Source organism: Balaenoptera ricei, unplaced genomic scaffold, assembly GCF_028023285.1.
Source record: "Balaenoptera ricei isolate mBalRic1 unplaced genomic scaffold, mBalRic1.hap2 scaffold_149, whole genome shotgun sequence".
Taxonomy (NCBI): Eukaryota; Metazoa; Chordata; class Mammalia; order Artiodactyla; family Balaenopteridae; genus Balaenoptera; species Balaenoptera ricei.
In genome coordinates, this window is record NW_026777452.1 from 450355 (window position 1) to 466199 (window position 15845).

Here is a 15845-nt window from a genome sequence, read left to right on the forward strand (position 1 = left end):
ACCCAGACACCGCCGCAGGCCCGGGTGAAGATCGTGAGGCCCGCGAGGCCCTCGACCTGCACCTGGCCGACCACACCAGCGCCCCTCCACGCCGCAGCCACCCGTCTGCCCGTGTGTCTCTCCACAGCTCCCTCCGGAAAAAGCCCACGCTCCACTCTTTCACCACGGCCGGGGGCGGGAGTGGGGTCGTGGGCCGGGAATGGTTCTCCGGGCCGGCCGGTCACCGGGTGCAGGGAACTTTGCTCAGCATTTGGCGGAGGGGCAAGGGTGGCCTTGCTGGGTCTAAGGGGTCTTGCCGACTCAATGGTGCCTCCCAGTGGCTTCAGGCCAACTGCCGTCGGGCAGGAGGGCCAGCCTGGCCGCGGCCGGGCTTCACCTAGAACTGTGTGGGCAGACAGGGTGGCGAATGCCCAAAGGACCGTGGGCCACGGGCCCTTAAGCCCCCGGGGCCACGTCCTTGTGGGCGTCAAGCGGGATCTGGGGCAGAGGGCCAAGCTCCTATGGGCCTGGAGGGTCCCGCCTGACCTGAGCTGCGAGGTCTCCCACGAGTCCGCCAATCCCGGGTGCCCGAGGCCTCCTGTCGCCTGCCTTGGTGGGCGGGCTGGGCCGTGCCGGAGAGGGTTGGCTGCCGGGCTGTCGGCAAGCCCCAGCACCAGGGAAGCTAAGCCTCAAGAGGCACCCCGTGGCCCCCGCAGCCTTCTACCGCCATACCACCCTGAACGCGCCCGATATCGTCTGATCCTGGAAGCTAAGCAGGGTCGGGCCTGCTTAGTACTTGGATGGGAGACCACATGGGAATACCAGGTGCTGTAGGCTTTTTTGCCTCCCACTATAAATTCTCCTTTAGGCGCCCACGGCTGATGCCGCCTCCGCCTCTGCAGGCCTCACCTCCTCAGGGCCCTCCCAACACAGCGTGCTCTGGAGGGGGCGCTCCCCGCAGGTCTGGATGGAAATGCGGCCAGAAGGCGGCCCTGGAAGATAGCCATAAACCAGCCGCTCCCGTGGTGGCTGGCCCGCAGCCAGACTGCGCCGCACGCCCAGGTGAAGGCCGTGAGGCACGCGAAGCCCTCCACCTACAACTGGCCGTCCCCACCAGCGCGCATCCACGCCGCAGCCACCTAATTGCCCGTGTGTCTCTATACAGCTCCCTCCGGAAAAAGCCCACCCTCTGCCGTTTCGCTACGGCTGGAGGCAGGAGCGGGGTCGTGGGCCGTGACTGGTTCTCCAGGTCGGCTGACCTCCAGGCATCGGAACTGTGCTTGGCGGGTGGCGTGGCTGAAAGGGTAGTTTGCTGGGGCTAAGAGGCCGTGGCAGCCCAACGGTGGATCCCAGTGGCTTTGGGCCAACTGCCGTCGAGCAGGAAGGCCGGCCCGGCCATGGCTGGGCTGCTCCTAGAACTGCGAGGGTGGACAGGTTGTGTAATGCCCAAGGGACAGCAGGCCACTGGCCCTTAAGCCTCTGAGGCCACGTCCTTGTGAGCGTCGAGCGGGATCTGAGGTGGAGCGTCAAGCGCCTACGGGTCCGGAGGTTCCCGCCCGAACAGGGCTGCAAGGTCGCCCAAGACTCTGCCACCTCCGGGTCCCCGAGGCCTCCTGTCGCCTGCCTGGGCAGGCAGCAGGGCCGTGCAGCAGAGGGCTGGTCGCCGGACTGGTGGTAATTCGCCAGCACCAGCTAAGCTGAGCCTCAAGAGTCACCCCGTGGCCCCCGCTGCCTTCTACGGCCATACCACCCTAAACGCACCCCATCTCGTCTGACCTCGGAAGCTAAGCAGGGTCGGGTCTGTTTACTACCTGGATGGGAGACCACCTGGGAATACTAGGTGCTGTAGTATTTTTTGCCCCCCGATCTGCCTTTTCTTGTCATCGCCGGTGCTCAAGGCTTCCGCTGCTCCCGCCGGGCACTGCTGCAGGCCTCATCTACTCAGGCCTCTCGCAACACAGCGTGCGCCAGAGGGGGCCCACCCAGCCGGTCTGGGTGGACATGCCGCCAGAAGGCGGCCCTGGAAGGCAGCCGCACCCCAGCCTCTCCCGGGGTGGCTGGCCCGGACCCAGACTCCGCTGCAGGCCCGGGTGAAGATCGTGAGGCCCGCGAGGCCCTCGACCTGCCCGTGGCCAACCCAACCAGCGCCCATCTGCGCCGCAGCCACCTGTCTGCCTCTGTGTCTCTCCACAGCTCCCTCCGGAAAAAGCCCACCCTCCGCTGTTTCGCCATGGCCGGGGGCGGGAGCGGGGTCCTGGGCCGGTCCGGTTCTCCGGGCCAGCCGGCCACCATGCGCTGGGAACTGTGCTCAGCGGGTGGCGTGTGGGCAAGGGTGGCCTTGCTGGGTCCAAGGGGCCGTGCCGCATCAATGGTGGCTCCCAGTGGCTTTGGGCTAACTGCCTTCAGGCAGGAGGGCCAGCCCGGCCGCGGCTGGACTGCACCTAGCACTGCGTGGGTGGACAGGGTGGGGAATGCCCAAGGGACCGTGGACCACGGACCCTTAAGCCTTCAGAGCCACGTCTTTGTGAGCGTCGAGCGGGATCTGGGGCGGTTCGCCATGCGCCTATGTGCCTGGATGTTCCCGCCAGAACTGAGCTGCTAGAGCGTCCAAGACTCCACCACACCCGGACCCCGAAGCCTGCTATCGCCTGCCTGGGCGGGCCGCAGGGCCGTGCTGCAGAGGGCTGGTCGCCGGACTGGCGGTAATTTGCCAGCACCAGGTAAGCTGAGCCTCAAGAGGCACCCCGTGGGCCCCGCTGCCTTCTATGGCCATACCACCCTATACGCACCCCATCTCGTCTGATTTCCGAAGCTAAGCAGGGTCGGGTCTGTTTACTACCTGGATGGGAGACCACCTGGGAATACTAGGTGCTGTAGTATTTTTTGCCCCCCGTTTGCCCTTTTCTTGTAGTGGCCGGTACTCAAGGCTTCCTCTGCCCCCGCCGGGCACTGCTGCAGGCCTCATCTACTCAGGCCTCTCCCGACACAGCGTGCGCCGGAGGGGGCCATCCCCGCCGGTCTGGCTGGACATGCCCCCAGAAGGCGGCCCTGGAAGGCAACCGCACGCCAGCCGCTGCCGGGGTGGCTGGCCCGGACCCAGACACCGCCGCAGGCCCGGGTGAAGATCGTGAGGCCCGCGAGGCCCTCGACCTGCACCTGGCCGACCACACCAGCGCCCCTCCACGCCGCAGCCACCCGTCTGCCCGTGTGTCTCTCCACAGCTCCCTCCGGAAAAAGCCCACGCTCCACTCTTTCACCACGGCCGGGGGCGGGAGTGGGGTCGTGGGCCGGGAATGGTTCTCCGGGCCGGCCGGTCACCGGGTGCAGGGAACTTTGCTCAGCATTTGGCGGAGGGGCGAGGGTGGCCTTGCTGGGTCTAAGGGGTCTTGCCGACTCAATGGTGCCTCCCAGTGGCTTCAGGCCAACTGCCGTCGGGCAGGAGGGCCAGCCTGGCCGCGGCCGGGCTTCACCTAGAACTGTGTGGGCAGACAGGGTGGCGAATGCCCAAAGGACCGTGGGCCACGGGCCCTTAAGCCCCCGGGGCCACGTCCTTGTGGGCGTCAAGCGGGATCTGGGGCAGAGGGCCAAGCTCCTATGGGCCTGGAGGGTCCCGCCTGACCTGAGCTGCGAGGTCTCCCACGAGTCCGCCAATCCCGGGTGCCCGAGGCCTCCTGTCGCCTGCCTTGGTGGGCGGGCTGGGCCGTGCCGGAGAGGGTTGGCTGCCGGGCTGTCGGCAAGCCCCAGCACCAGGGAAGCTAAGCCTCAAGAGGCACCCCGTGGCCCCCGCAGCCTTCTACCGCCATACCACCCTGAACGCGCCCGATATCGTCTGATCCTGGAAGCTAAGCAGGGTCGGGCCTGCTTAGTACTTGGATGGGAGACCACATGGGAATACCAGGTGCTGTAGGCTTTTTTGCCTCCCACTATAAATTCTCCTTTAGGCGCCCACGGCTGATGCCGCCTCCGCCTCTGCAGGCCTCACCTCCTCAGGGCCCTCCCAACACAGCGTGCTCTGGAGGGGGCGCTCCCCGCAGGTCTGGATGGAAATGCGGCCAGAAGGCGGCCCTGGAAGATAGCCATAAACCAGCCGCTCCCGTGGTGGCTGGCCCGCAGCCAGACTGCGCCGCACGCCCAGGTGAAGGCCGTGAGGCACGCGAAGCCCTCGACCTACAACTGGCCGTCCCCACCAGCGCGCATCCACGCCGCAGCCACCTAATTGCCCGTGTGTCTCTATACAGCTCCCTCCGGAAAAAGCCCACCCTCTGCCGTTTCGCTACGGCTGGAGGCAGGAGCGGGGTCGTGGGCCGTGACTGGTTCTCCAGGTCGGCTGACCTCCAGGCATCGGAACTGTGCTTGGCGGGTGGCGTGGCTGAAAGGGTAGTTTGCTGGGGCTAAGAGGCCGTGGCAGCCCAACGGTGGATCCCAGTGGCTTTGGGCCAACTGCCGTCGAGCAGGAAGGCCGGCCCGGCCATGGCTGGGCTGCTCCTAGAACTGCGAGGGTGGACAGGTTGTGTAATGCCCAAGGGACAGCAGGCCACTGGCCCTTAAGCCTCTGAGGCCACGTCCTTGTGAGCGTCGAGCGGGATCTGAGGTGGAGCGTCAAGCGCCTACGGGTCCGGAGGTTCCCGCCCGAACAGGGCTGCAAGGTCGCCCAAGACTCTGCCACCTCCGGGTCCCCGAGGCCTCCTGTCGCCTGCCTGGGCAGGCAGCAGGGCCGTGCAGCAGAGGGCTGGTCGCCGGACTGGTGGTAATTCGCCAGCACCAGCTAAGCTGAGCCTCAAGAGTCACCCCGTGGCCCCCGCTGCCTTCTACGGCCATACCACCCTAAACGCACCCCATCTCGTCTGACCTCGGAAGCTAAGCAGGGTCGGGTCTGTTTACTACCTGGATGGGAGACCACCTGGGAATACTAGGTGCTGTAGTATTTTTTGCCCCCCGATCTGCCTTTTCTTGTCATCGCCGGTGCTCAAGGCTTCCGCTGCTCCCGCCGGGCACTGCTGCAGGCCTCATCTACTCAGGCCTCTCGCAACACAGCGTGCGCCAGAGGGGGCCCACCCAGCCGGTCTGGGTGGACATGCCGCCAGAAGGCGGCCCTGGAAGGCAGCCGCACCCCAGCCTCTCCCGGGGTGGCTGGCCCGGACCCAGACTCCGCTGCAGGCCCGGGTGAAGATCGTGAGGCCCGCGAGGCCCTCGACCTGCCCGTGGCCAACCCAACCAGCGCCCATCTGCGCCGCAGCCACCTGTCTGCCTCTGTGTCTCTCCACAGCTCCCTCCGGAAAAAGCCCACCCTCCGCTGTTTCGCCATGGCCGGGGGCGGGAGCGGGGTCCTGGGCCGGTCCGGTTCTCCGGGCCAGCCGGCCACCATGCGCTGGGAACTGTGCTCAGCGGGTGGCGTGTGGGCAAGGGTGGCCTTGCTGGGTCCAAGGGGCCGTGCCGCATCAATGGTGGCTCCCAGTGGCTTTGGGCTAACTGCCTTCAGGCAGGAGGGCCAGCCCGGCCGCGGCTGGACTGCACCTAGCACTGCGTGGGTGGACAGGGTGGGGAATGCCCAAGGGACCGTGGACCACGGACCCTTAAGCCTTCAGAGCCACGTCTTTGTGAGCGTCGAGCGGGATCTGGGGCGGTTCGCCATGCGCCTATGTGCCTGGATGTTCCCGCCAGAACTGAGCTGCTAGAGCGTCCAAGACTCCACCACACCCGGACCCCGAAGCCTGCTATCGCCTGCCTGGGCGGGCCGCAGGGCCGTGCTGCAGAGGGCTGGTCGCCGGACTGGCGGTAATTTGCCAGCACCAGGTAAGCTGAGCCTCAAGAGGCACCCCGTGGGCCCCGCTGCCTTCTATGGCCATACCACCCTATACGCACCCCATCTCGTCTGATTTCCGAAGCTAAGCAGGGTCGGGTCTGTTTACTACCTGGATGGGAGACCACCTGGGAATACTAGGTGCTGTAGTATTTTTTGCCCCCCGTTTGCCCTTTTCTTGTAGTGGCCGGTACTCAAGGCTTCCTCTGCCCCCGCCGGGCACTGCTGCAGGCCTCATCTACTCAGGCCTCTCCCGACACAGCGTGCGCCGGAGGGGGCCATCCCCGCCGGTCTGGCTGGACATGCCCCCAGAAGGCGGCCCTGGAAGGCAACCGCACGCCAGCCGCTGCCGGGGTGGCTGGCCCGGACCCAGACACCGCCGCAGGCCCGGGTGAAGATCGTGAGGCCCGCGAGGCCCTCGACCTGCACCTGGCCGACCACACCAGCGCCCCTCCACGCCGCAGCCACCCGTCTGCCCGTGTGTCTCTCCACAGCTCCCTCCGGAAAAAGCCCACGCTCCACTCTTTCACCACGGCCGGGGGCGGGAGTGGGGTCGTGGGCCGGGAATGGTTCTCCGGGCCGGCCGGTCACCGGGTGCAGGGAACTTTGCTCAGCATTTGGCGGAGGGGCGAGGGTGGCCTTGCTGGGTCTAAGGGGTCTTGCCGACTCAATGGTGCCTCCCAGTGGCTTCAGGCCAACTGCCGTCGGGCAGGAGGGCCAGCCTGGCCGCGGCCGGGCTTCACCTAGAACTGTGTGGGCAGACAGGGTGGCGAATGCCCAAAGGACCGTGGGCCACGGGCCCTTAAGCCCCCGGGGCCACGTCCTTGTGGGCGTCAAGCGGGATCTGGGGCAGAGGGCCAAGCTCCTATGGGCCTGGAGGGTCCCGCCTGACCTGAGCTGCGAGGTCTCCCACGAGTCCGCCAATCCCGGGTGCCCGAGGCCTCCTGTCGCCTGCCTTGGTGGGCGGGCTGGGCCGTGCCGGAGAGGGTTGGCTGCCGGGCTGTCGGCAAGCCCCAGCACCAGGGAAGCTAAGCCTCAAGAGGCACCCCGTGGCCCCCGCAGCCTTCTACCGCCATACCACCCTGAACGCGCCCGATATCGTCTGATCCTGGAAGCTAAGCAGGGTCGGGCCTGCTTAGTACTTGGATGGGAGACCACATGGGAATACCAGGTGCTGTAGGCTTTTTTGCCTCCCACTATAAATTCTCCTTTAGGCGCCCACGGCTGATGCCGCCTCCGCCTCTGCAGGCCTCACCTCCTCAGGGCCCTCCCAACACAGCGTGCTCTGGAGGGGGCGCTCCCCGCAGGTCTGGATGGAAATGCGGCCAGAAGGCGGCCCTGGAAGATAGCCATAAACCAGCCGCTCCCGTGGTGGCTGGCCCGCAGCCAGACTGCGCCGCACGCCCAGGTGAAGGCCGTGAGGCACGCGAAGCCCTCGACCTACAACTGGCCGTCCCCACCAGCGCGCATCCACGCCGCAGCCACCTAATTGCCCGTGTGTCTCTATACAGCTCCCTCCGGAAAAAGCCCACCCTCTGCCGTTTCGCTACGGCTGGAGGCAGGAGCGGGGTCGTGGGCCGTGACTGGTTCTCCAGGTCGGCTGACCTCCAGGCATCGGAACTGTGCTTGGCGGGTGGCGTGGCTGAAAGGGTAGTTTGCTGGGGCTAAGAGGCCGTGGCAGCCCAACGGTGGATCCCAGTGGCTTTGGGCCAACTGCCGTCAAGCAGGAAGGCCGGCCCGGCCATGGCTGGGCTGCTCCTAGAACTGCGAGGGTGGACAGGTTGTGTAATGCCCAAGGGACAGCAGGCCACTGGCCCTTAAGCCTCTGAGGCCACGTCCTTGTGAGCGTCGAGCGGGATCTGAGGTGGAGCGTCAAGCGCCTACGGGTCCGGAGGTTCCCGCCCGAACAGGGCTGCAAGGTCGCCCAAGACTCTGCCACCTCCGGGTCCCCGAGGCCTCCTGTCGCCTGCCTGGGCAGGCAGCAGGGCCGTGCAGCAGAGGGCTGGTCGCCGGACTGGTGGTAATTCGCCAGCACCAGCTAAGCTGAGCCTCAAGAGTCACCCCGTGGCCCCCGCTGCCTTCTACGGCCATACCACCCTAAACGCACCCCATCTCGTCTGACCTCGGAAGCTAAGCAGGGTCGGGTCTGTTTACTACCTGGATGGGAGACCACCTGGGAATACTAGGTGCTGTAGTATTTTTTGCCCCCCGATCTGCCTTTTCTTGTCATCGCCGGTGCTCAAGGCTTCCGCTGCTCCCGCCGGGCACTGCTGCAGGCCTCATCTACTCAGGCCTCTCGCAACACAGCGTGCGCCAGAGGGGGCCCACCCAGCCGGTCTGGGTGGACATGCCGCCAGAAGGCGGCCCTGGAAGGCAGCCGCACCCCAGCCTCTCCCGGGGTGGCTGGCCCGGACCCAGACTCCGCTGCAGGCCCGGGTGAAGATCGTGAGGCCCGCGAGGCCCTCGACCTGCCCGTGGCCAACCCAACCAGCGCCCATCTGCGCCGCAGCCACCTGTCTGCCTCTGTGTCTCTCCACAGCTCCCTCCGGAAAAAGCCCACCCTCCGCTGTTTCGCCATGGCCGGGGGCGGGAGCGGGGTCCTGGGCCGGTCCGGTTCTCCGGGCCAGCCGGCCACCATGCGCTGGGAACTGTGCTCAGCGGGTGGCGTGTGGGCAAGGGTGGCCTTGCTGGGTCCAAGGGGCCGTGCCGCATCAATGGTGGCTCCCAGTGGCTTTGGGCTAACTGCCTTCAGGCAGGAGGGCCAGCCCGGCCGCGGCTGGACTGCACCTAGCACTGCGTGGGTGGACAGGGTGGGGAATGCCCAAGGGACCGTGGACCACGGACCCTTAAGCCTTCAGAGCCACGTCTTTGTGAGCGTCGAGCGGGATCTGGGGCGGTTCGCCATGCGCCTATGTGCCTGGATGTTCCCGCCAGAACTGAGCTGCTAGAGCGTCCAAGACTCCACCACACCCGGACCCCGAAGCCTGCTATCGCCTGCCTGGGCGGGCCGCAGGGCCGTGCTGCAGAGGGCTGGTCGCCGGACTGGCGGTAATTTGCCAGCACCAGGTAAGCTGAGCCTCAAGAGGCACCCCGTGGGCCCCGCTGCCTTCTATGGCCATACCACCCTATACGCACCCCATCTCGTCTGATTTCCGAAGCTAAGCAGGGTCGGGTCTGTTTACTACCTGGATGGGAGACCACCTGGGAATACTAGGTGCTGTAGTATTTTTTGCCCCCCGATTGCCCTTTTCTTGTAGTGGCCGGTACTCAAGGCTTCCTCTGCCCCCGCCGGGCACTGCTGCAGGCCTCATCTACTCAGGCCTCTCCCGACACAGCGTGCGCCGGAGGGGGCCATCCCCGCCGGTCTGGCTGGACATGCCCCCAGAAGGCGGCCCTGGAAGGCAACCGCACGCCAGCCGCTGCCGGGGTGGCTGGCCCGGACCCAGACACCGCCGCAGGCCCGGGTGAAGATCGTGAGGCCCGCGAGGCCCTCGACCTGCACCTGGCCGACCACACCAGCGCCCCTCCACGCCGCAGCCACCCGTCTGCCCGTGTGTCTCTCCACAGCTCCCTCCGGAAAAAGCCCACACTCCACTCTTTCACCACGGCCGGGGGCGGGAGTGGGGTCGTGGGCCGGGAATGGTTCTCCGGGCCGGCCGGTCACCGGGTGCAGGGAACTTTGCTCAGCATTTGGCGGAGGGGCGAGGGTGGCCTTGCTGGGTCTAAGGGGTCTTGCCGACTCAATGGTGCCTCCCAGTGGCTTCAGGCCAACTGCCGTCGGGCAGGAGGGCCAGCCTGGCCGCGGCCGGGCTTCACCTAGAACTGTGTGGGCAGACAGGGTGGCGAATGCCCAAAGGACCGTGGGCCACGGGCCCTTAAGCCCCCGGGGCCACGTCCTTGTGGGCGTCAAGCGGGATCTGGGGCAGAGGGCCAAGCTCCTATGGGCCTGGAGGGTCCCGCCTGACCTGAGCTGCGAGGTCTCCCACGAGTCCGCCAATCCCGGGTGCCCGAGGCCTCCTGTCGCCTGCCTTGGTGGGCGGGCTGGGCCGTGCCGGAGAGGGTTGGCTGCCGGGCTGTCGGCAAGCCCCAGCACCAGGGAAGCTAAGCCTCAAGAGGCACCCCGTGGCCCCCGCAGCCTTCTACCGCCATACCACCCTGAACGCGCCCGATATCGTCTGATCCTGGAAGCTAAGCAGGGTCGGGCCTGCTTAGTACTTGGATGGGAGACCACATGGGAATACCAGGTGCTGTAGGCTTTTTTGCCTCCCACTATAAATTCTCCTTTAGGCGCCCACGGCTGATGCCGCCTCCGCCTCTGCAGGCCTCACCTCCTCAGGGCCCTCCCAACACAGCGTGCTCTGGAGGGGGCGCTCCCCGCAGGTCTGGATGGAAATGCGGCCAGAAGGCGGCCCTGGAAGATAGCCATAAACCAGCCGCTCCCGTGGTGGCTGGCCCGCAGCCAGACTGCGCCGCACGCCCAGGTGAAGGCCGTGAGGCACGCGAAGCCCTCCACCTACAACTGGCCGTCCCCACCAGCGCGCATCCACGCCGCAGCCACCTAATTGCCCGTGTGTCTCTATACAGCTCCCTCCGGAAAAAGCCCACCCTCTGCCGTTTCGCTACGGCTGGAGGCAGGAGCGGGGTCGTGGGCCGTGACTGGTTCTCCAGGTCGGCTGACCTCCAGGCATCGGAACTGTGCTTGGCGGGTGGCGTGGCTGAAAGGGTAGTTTGCTGGGGCTAAGAGGCCGTGGCAGCCCAACGGTGGATCCCAGTGGCTTTGGGCCAACTGCCGTCGAGCAGGAAGGCCGGCCCGGCCATGGCTGGGCTGCTCCTAGAACTGCGAGGGTGGACAGGTTGTGTAATGCCCAAGGGACAGCAGGCCACTGGCCCTTAAGCCTCTGAGGCCACGTCCTTGTGAGCGTCGAGCGGGATCTGAGGTGGAGCGTCAAGCGCCTACGGGTCCGGAGGTTCCCGCCCGAACAGGGCTGCAAGGTCGCCCAAGACTCTGCCACCTCCGGGTCCCCGAGGCCTCCTGTCGCCTGCCTGGGCAGGCAGCAGGGCCGTGCAGCAGAGGGCTGGTCGCCGGACTGGTGGTAATTCGCCAGCACCAGCTAAGCTGAGCCTCAAGAGTCACCCCGTGGCCCCCGCTGCCTTCTACGGCCATACCACCCTAAACGCACCCCATCTCGTCTGACCTCGGAAGCTAAGCAGGGTCGGGTCTGTTTACTACCTGGATGGGAGACCACCTGGGAATACTAGGTGCTGTAGTATTTTTTGCCCCCCGATCTGCCTTTTCTTGTCATCGCCGGTGCTCAAGGCTTCCGCTGCTCCCGCCGGGCACTGCTGCAGGCCTCATCTACTCAGGCCTCTCGCAACACAGCGTGCGCCAGAGGGGGCCCACCCAGCCGGTCTGGGTGGACATGCCGCCAGAAGGCGGCCCTGGAAGGCAGCCGCACCCCAGCCTCTCCCGGGGTGGCTGGCCCGGACCCAGACTCCGCTGCAGGCCCGGGTGAAGATCGTGAGGCCCGCGAGGCCCTCGACCTGCCCGTGGCCAACCCAACCAGCGCCCATCTGCGCCGCAGCCACCTGTCTGCCTCTGTGTCTCTCCACAGCTCCCTCCGGAAAAAGCCCACCCTCCGCTGTTTCGCCATGGCCGGGGGCGGGAGCGGGGTCCTGGGCCGGTCCGGTTCTCCGGGCCAGCCGGCCACCATGCGCTGGGAACTGTGCTCAGCGGGTGGCGTGTGGGCAAGGGTGGCCTTGCTGGGTCCAAGGGGCCGTGCCGCATCAATGGTGGCTCCCAGTGGCTTTGGGCTAACTGCCTTCAGGCAGGAGGGCCAGCCCGGCCGCGGCTGGACTGCACCTAGCACTGCGTGGGTGGACAGGGTGGGGAATGCCCAAGGGACCGTGGACCACGGACCCTTAAGCCTTCAGAGCCACGTCTTTGTGAGCGTCGAGCGGGATCTGGGGCGGTTCGCCATGCGCCTATGTGCCTGGATGTTCCCGCCAGAACTGAGCTGCTAGAGCGTCCAAGACTCCACCACACCCGGACCCCGAAGCCTGCTATCGCCTGCCTGGGCGGGCCGCAGGGCCGTGCTGCAGAGGGCTGGTCGCCGGACTGGCGGTAATTTGCCAGCACCAGGTAAGCTGAGCCTCAAGAGGCACCCCGTGGGCCCCGCTGCCTTCTATGGCCATACCACCCTATACGCACCCCATCTCGTCTGATTTCCGAAGCTAAGCAGGGTCGGGTCTGTTTACTACCTGGATGGGAGACCACCTGGGAATACTAGGTGCTGTAGTATTTTTTGCCCCCCGTTTGCCCTTTTCTTGTAGTGGCCGGTACTCAAGGCCTCCTCTGCCCCCGCCGGGCACTGCTGCAGGCCTCATCTACTCAGGCCTCTCCCGACACAGCGTGCGCCGGAGGGGGCCATCCCCGCCGGTCTGGCTGGACATGCCCCCAGAAGGCGGCCCTGGAAGGCAACCGCACGCCAGCCGCTGCCGGGGTGGCTGGCCCGGACCCAGACACCGCCGCAGGCCCGGGTGAAGATCGTGAGGCCCGCGAGGCCCTCGACCTGCACCTGGCCGACCACACCAGCGCCCCTCCACGCCGCAGCCACCCGTCTGCCCGTGTGTCTCTCCACAGCTCCCTCCGGAAAAAGCCCACACTCCACTCTTTCACCACGGCCGGGGGCGGGAGTGGGGTCGTGGGCCGGGAATGGTTCTCCGGGCCGGCCGGTCACCGGGTGCAGGGAACTTTGCTCAGCATTTGGCGGAGGGGCAAGGGTGGCCTTGCTGGGTCTAAGGGGTCTTGCCGACTCAATGGTGCCTCCCAGTGGCTTCAGGCCAACTGCCGTCGGGCAGGAGGGCCAGCCTGGCCGCGGCCGGGCTTCACCTAGAACTGTGTGGGCAGACAGGGTGGCGAATGCCCAAAGGACCGTGGGCCACGGGCCCTTAAGCCCCCGGGGCCACGTCCTTGTGGGCGTCAAGCGGGATCTGGGGCAGAGGGCCAAGCTCCTATGGGCCTGGAGGGTCCCGCCTGACCTGAGCTGCGAGGTCTCCCACGAGTCCGCCAATCCCGGGTGCCCGAGGCCTCCTGTCGCCTGCCTTGGTGGGCGGGCTGGGCCGTGCCGGAGAGGGTTGGCTGCCGGGCTGTCGGCAAGCCCCAGCACCAGGGAAGCTAAGCCTCAAGAGGCACCCCGTGGCCCCCGCAGCCTTCTACCGCCATACCACCCTGAACGCGCCCGATATCGTCTGATCCTGGAAGCTAAGCAGGGTCGGGCCTGCTTAGTACTTGGATGGGAGACCACATGGGAATACCAGGTGCTGTAGGCTTTTTTGCCTCCCACTATAAATTCTCCTTTAGGCGCCCACGGCTGATGCCGCCTCCGCCTCTGCAGGCCTCACCTCCTCAGGGCCCTCCCAACACAGCGTGCTCTGGAGGGGGCGCTCCCCGCAGGTCTGGATGGAAATGCGGCCAGAAGGCGGCCCTGGAAGATAGCCATAAACCAGCCGCTCCCGTGGTGGCTGGCCCGCAGCCAGACTGCGCCGCACGCCCAGGTGAAGGCCGTGAGGCACGCGAAGCCCTCCACCTACAACTGGCCGTCCCCACCAGCGCGCATCCACGCCGCAGCCACCTAATTGCCCGTGTGTCTCTATACAGCTCCCTCCGGAAAAAGCCCACCCTCTGCCGTTTCGCTACGGCTGGAGGCAGGAGCGGGGTCGTGGGCCGTGACTGGTTCTCCAGGTCGGCTGACCTCCAGGCATCGGAACTGTGCTTGGCGGGTGGCGTGGCTGAAAGGGTAGTTTGCTGGGGCTAAGAGGCCGTGGCAGCCCAACGGTGGATCCCAGTGGCTTTGGGCCAACTGCCGTCGAGCAGGAAGGCCGGCCCGGCCATGGCTGGGCTGCTCCTAGAACTGCGAGGGTGGACAGGTTGTGTAATGCCCAAGGGACAGCAGGCCACTGGCCCTTAAGCCTCTGAGGCCACGTCCTTGTGAGCGTCGAGCGGGATCTGAGGTGGAGCGTCAAGCGCCTACGGGTCCGGAGGTTCCCGCCCGAACAGGGCTGCAAGGTCGCCCAAGACTCTGCCACCTCCGGGTCCCCGAGGCCTCCTGTCGCCTGCCTGGGCAGGCAGCAGGGCCGTGCAGCAGAGGGCTGGTCGCCGGACTGGTGGTAATTCGCCAGCACCAGCTAAGCTGAGCCTCAAGAGTCACCCCGTGGCCCCCGCTGCCTTCTACGGCCATACCACCCTAAACGCACCCCATCTCGTCTGACCTCGGAAGCTAAGCAGGGTCGGGTCTGTTTACTACCTGGATGGGAGACCACCTGGGAATACTAGGTGCTGTAGTATTTTTTGCCCCCCGATCTGCCTTTTCTTGTCATCGCCGGTGCTCAAGGCTTCCGCTGCTCCCGCCGGGCACTGCTGCAGGCCTCATCTACTCAGGCCTCTCGCAACACAGCGTGCGCCAGAGGGGGCCCACCCAGCCGGTCTGGGTGGACATGCCGCCAGAAGGCGGCCCTGGAAGGCAGCCGCACCCCAGCCTCTCCCGGGGTGGCTGGCCCGGACCCAGACTCCGCTGCAGGCCCGGGTGAAGATCGTGAGGCCCGCGAGGCCCTCGACCTGCCCGTGGCCAACCCAACCAGCGCCCATCTGCGCCGCAGCCACCTGTCTGCCTCTGTGTCTCTCCACAGCTCCCTCCGGAAAAAGCCCACCCTCCGCTGTTTCGCCATGGCCGGGGGCGGGAGCGGGGTCCTGGGCCGGTCCGGTTCTCCGGGCCAGCCGGCCACCATGCGCTGGGAACTGTGCTCAGCGGGTGGCGTGTGGGCAAGGGTGGCCTTGCTGGGTCCAAGGGGCCGTGCCGCATCAATGGTGGCTCCCAGTGGCTTTGGGCTAACTGCCTTCAGGCAGGAGGGCCAGCCCGGCCGCGGCTGGACTGCACCTAGCACTGCGTGGGTGGACAGGGTGGGGAATGCCCAAGGGACCGTGGACCACGGACCCTTAAGCCTTCAGAGCCACGTCTTTGTGAGCGTCGAGCGGGATCTGGGGCGGTTCGCCATGCGCCTATGTGCCTGGATGTTCCCGCCAGAACTGAGCTGCTAGAGCGTCCAAGACTCCACCACACCCGGACCCCGAAGCCTGCTATCGCCTGCCTGGGCGGGCCGCAGGGCCGTGCTGCAGAGGGCTGGTCGCCGGACTGGCGGTAATTTGCCAGCACCAGGTAAGCTGAGCCTCAAGAGGCACCCCGTGGGCCCCGCTGCCTTCTATGGCCATACCACCCTATACGCACCCCATCTCGTCTGATTTCCGAAGCTAAGCAGGGTCGGGTCTGTTTACTACCTGGATGGGAGACCACCTGGGAATACTAGGTGCTGTAGTATTTTTTGCCCCCCGATTGCCCTTTTCTTGTAGTGGCCGGTACTCAAGGCCTCCTCTGCCCCCGCCGGGCACTGCTGCAGGCCTCATCTACTCAGGCCTCTCCCGACACAGCGTGCGCCGGAGGGGGCCATCCCCGCCGGTCTGGCTGGACATGCCCCCAGAAGGCGGCCCTGGAAGGCAACCGCACGCCAGCCGCTGCCGGGGTGGCTGGCCCGGACCCAGACACCGCCGCAGGCCCGGGTGAAGATCGTGAGGCCCGCGAGGCCCTCGACCTGCACCTGGCCGACCACACCAGCGCCCCTCCACGCCGCAGCCACCCGTCTGCCCGTGTGTCTCTCCACAGCTCCCTCCGGAAAAAGCCCACACTCCACTCTTTCACCACGGCCGGGGGCGGGAGTGGGGTCGTGGGCCGGGAATGGTTCTCCGGGCCGGCCGGTCACCGGGTGCAGGGAACTTTGCTCAGCATTTGGCGGAGGGGCAAGGGTGGCCTTGCTGGGTCTAAGGGGTCTTGCCGACTCAATGGTGCCTCCCAGTGGCTTCAGGCCAACTGCCGTCGGGCAGGAGGGCCAGCCTGGCCGCGGCCGGGCTTCACCTAGAACTGTGTGGGCAGACAGGGTGGCGAATGCCCAAAGGACCGTGGGCCACGGGCCCTTAAGCCCCCGGGGCCACGTCCTTGTGGGCGTCAAGCGGGATCTG

The 15845-nt window shown here is 66.7% G+C and overlaps 15 pseudogenes; all 15 read left to right on the top strand.

The window, feature by feature from the left end:
• Positions 1-697: 697 nt before the first annotated feature.
• Positions 698-816, top strand: LOC132358505 (5S ribosomal RNA; annotated as a pseudogene).
• An 896-nt stretch (positions 817-1712) lies between these two features.
• On the top strand, positions 1713-1831 carry LOC132358331 (5S ribosomal RNA; annotated as a pseudogene).
• A 909-nt stretch (positions 1832-2740) lies between these two features.
• On the top strand, positions 2741-2859 carry LOC132358729 (5S ribosomal RNA; annotated as a pseudogene).
• Positions 2860-3770: 911 nt separating this feature from the next.
• On the top strand, positions 3771-3889 carry LOC132358506 (5S ribosomal RNA; annotated as a pseudogene).
• Positions 3890-4785: 896 nt separating this feature from the next.
• On the top strand, positions 4786-4904 carry LOC132358332 (5S ribosomal RNA; annotated as a pseudogene).
• Positions 4905-5813: 909 nt separating this feature from the next.
• On the top strand, positions 5814-5932 carry LOC132358730 (5S ribosomal RNA; annotated as a pseudogene).
• Positions 5933-6843: 911 nt separating this feature from the next.
• Positions 6844-6962, top strand: LOC132358507 (5S ribosomal RNA; annotated as a pseudogene).
• An 896-nt stretch (positions 6963-7858) lies between these two features.
• On the top strand, positions 7859-7977 carry LOC132358333 (5S ribosomal RNA; annotated as a pseudogene).
• A 909-nt stretch (positions 7978-8886) lies between these two features.
• Positions 8887-9005, top strand: LOC132358731 (5S ribosomal RNA; annotated as a pseudogene).
• A 911-nt stretch (positions 9006-9916) lies between these two features.
• On the top strand, positions 9917-10035 carry LOC132358508 (5S ribosomal RNA; annotated as a pseudogene).
• An 896-nt stretch (positions 10036-10931) lies between these two features.
• LOC132358334 (5S ribosomal RNA) lies at positions 10932-11050 on the top strand (annotated as a pseudogene).
• A 909-nt stretch (positions 11051-11959) lies between these two features.
• LOC132358732 (5S ribosomal RNA) lies at positions 11960-12078 on the top strand (annotated as a pseudogene).
• A 911-nt stretch (positions 12079-12989) lies between these two features.
• On the top strand, positions 12990-13108 carry LOC132358509 (5S ribosomal RNA; annotated as a pseudogene).
• Positions 13109-14004: 896 nt separating this feature from the next.
• On the top strand, positions 14005-14123 carry LOC132358336 (5S ribosomal RNA; annotated as a pseudogene).
• Positions 14124-15032: 909 nt separating this feature from the next.
• Positions 15033-15151, top strand: LOC132358733 (5S ribosomal RNA; annotated as a pseudogene).
• Positions 15152-15845: the final 694 nt, after the last annotated feature.